The sequence below is a fragment of the Pinus tabuliformis genome, chromosome 7, assembly GCF_031772625.1.
Source record: "Pinus tabuliformis cultivar Carrire ecotype Pingquan chromosome 7, CPIR1, whole genome shotgun sequence".
In the NCBI taxonomy this organism is placed as follows: domain Eukaryota; kingdom Viridiplantae; phylum Streptophyta; class Pinopsida; order Pinales; family Pinaceae; genus Pinus; species Pinus tabuliformis.
Window position 1 is genome coordinate 2065140420 of NC_142293.1, and position 2999 is coordinate 2065143418.

Consider the following 2999-nt stretch of genomic DNA (forward strand, 5'->3'; position numbering starts at 1 on the left):
CCAAAGTTTGGGATGCTTGTTGCAATAGCCTCTAAGCAACTGAATAATCATTGTCCTATTGACCACTTCTGTTTGGCCATCTGTCTGTGGATGAAAGGTTGTGCTTTTCTCTCGCGTTTTGGTGTCCATCAGTTCCCACAGATTCGACCAAAACTTCCCAACAAATCGAGAATCTTGATTGGATACAATGGAAGTGGGTAATCCAAAATGAACCCATACATGCTGAAAGAACAACTTTGCAGTTTGTTCAGCTGTAATCTATTTATTACAAGGTATCAAAATCAACATTTTTCTTTACCTGTCCACAACAACATATAAATAGTCATGACCTTTCCTAGATTTAGGCAGTCCTCCAACAAAGTCCATGAAATACTTTTCCCAAGGATGAGAAGGAACTGGTAGTGGAGTGTACAAGCCTAGTTTTCTATTGCTGGGCTTGCTTTTTAGCACACATGGTACACCCTCTTACATATCTAGAAAACTGTCTCATTCATTTTTGGCCAATAACAAAATCTTTGCAGCTGTGTAACTATTTTACTTACCCCAATGTGACCTAATATTAGAGAAGTGTGTGCTTCTCGAATTATCTTTACTCTTTCAGTTTGTGGAATGCATAGCTTCCCACAATGATACAAGAGTTGGTCCTTAATGTGATAATCCAATTCTTCTCTACTCTTTTCCTTGACTTAAAGTTGCATATACATCTTTAAAATCTATATGTTGAGCATAATTGTTCAATGTAGCTCTCATGCAATACTGAGTTATGCTTAAGTATAGTAAATGCATTTATAATTGGTCTAGATAACATATCTGCAACTTTATCGTGTATGCCCTTTTTATATCTGATGATTAAATGAAACTATTGTAGAAAACCCATCCATCTATATGTCTTGATTGCTACAACTTAGTTTGGAGTGTAGATATTGGAGTGGTTGATGATCAATATGTATAACTGTCTCTTTGCCCATTAAGTAATGTCTCCACTTTTTCACACTCTGTACTAATGCATACAATTCTTTATCATATGTGGGATAGTTAACTACTGCAGAATTAAATGTCTTAGAATGATAACATATGGTTTTACCGTGTTGTATCAACACTGCTCCCATGCATAGTCACTGGCATTCGTTTGGATCTCAAATTGTCTTTGAAGATCAGGTAGTGCTAGTACTAGTGTTGTACTAATATTTTCTTTCAAGTTGTCAAAGGCTTTCTACTATTTGTCTCCCACTGAAACACCTTGTTCAATCCTGTTAAAGCATGTAAGGGAGCTGCAATTAAGGAAAACTTAGAAATGAACTTACTCCAATATTGCGTTGCTCCTGAGAAGCTTCTAACTTCTGTAGTAGATTTGGGTTTAGCCAGTTTACAATGACTGCCACCTTAGAGGGATCTATATTCAATTCACCACCCCCCTACTATATGTCCCAAATAATTCAAAGATGTTTTGCCAAATTCGCATTTTAAGAGTTTAACATAAAGTTTATCTCTTTTCAAAACATCTAGTGTCTGCTTAACATGCTTAAATGTTCTTCCCATGTTTTGCTAAATATAAGAATGTCATCCAGATATACAATAACAAAATCATCAAGAAAAGGTCTGAGTACATCATTCATTATTCTCATAAAGTACCAGGAGCATTAGTTAAGACAAAAAGCATAACTAGCCACTCATACAATCCCTACTTTGTTTTGAAAGAATTCTTCCATGCATCTTGTTCTGCAAATCTAACCTAATGATATCCACTATGCAAGTCTAACTTGGAAAAATAAACAATTTCCTTTAAGTGATCTAACAGATCATCTATGTGAGGAAGGGGATAACGATTTTTATTGTTATCTTATTCAGTGCTCGGTAATCAATGCACATTCTCCACAAGCCATCTTTCTTTTTCACCAAAACAATTGAAGACCCACATGGTGATGTGTTAGGTCTGATGAACCCCTTCTCGAGCAAACTCCTGCACCTGCTTCTTGATTTCTGCATTCTCTAAAGGGACGACCTGTACATTTCGATGTTAGGTAATGGAGCATCTTGCTGCAAATTAATATCATGCACTACTTCCTTTTGGGTGGCAGACCTTTAGGTTCTTGAAACAAGATATCATATTCTGAAACAACTATTTCTAAATCAGCTTGTTGTTTAGCATCACAGCCCTCAAATACATTGGTTTTATCAGGTTTCTTTTCTTTACAACCATCAGTAAAAATTGTTTGCATGAATTTAGAATTGTTTCATCTGCCTTGAGTTTATGAGAGTATAATTATTCTTGAGCTTATGAGCTCTTACAATACATTTGATTCCATCTTTAACGAGGAGATACTTGTTCTCAGCTCTATAGAAAATAGCTTTTCTATGATACAAGTAGTGACTTCCCAAAAAAATTCCACATATATCCAAAGGAACTATATCTAACTCAACCTCATCTACAAATGCTGACCCAAAAGAAAACTGAAGTTTACATTGTCTAGTCACTTGTAGTTGTGCTTTATCACTTAACCAACCTAATGGGTATGGTTTCTTGTGAGGTGTAGTCAGTAATCCCAACTTCTTTACAATTGCTTCAGAAATTAAATTATTTGTGAGCCATTATCAAACAAAGTATCAATCTTTTGATGCTTGGAAATAACTTGAATATGGAAAAGCTCATGTCCTTTTCTCTCATTTTCTTCATTATTAGTAGATTGTGCAAAATTACTAGTAGATGCTTCAAAATTTTTACCTTTTATACGTGTGGCTGCAATAGTTGTTTCATCTCCTGAGTCCAAGCCCAAATCTTTCTGAATAGCTGCAGCAATCTTCTTCATCTTTCCCTCGAACTTCTTAGGTCTCAGCTCCGGATGCAGGATCCAATAGTGCTCATCATCATGCCCATCCTTCTTACAATGAGTGCATGAAGACTTGCTTTCTGTGTAGTGTTGGCCTTCCTCTCCTTCCTCTCTTTCCATTTCTATTTTATTTTCTCCTTATTCTGCTTGCAATGGGCTTGGATGAACCCC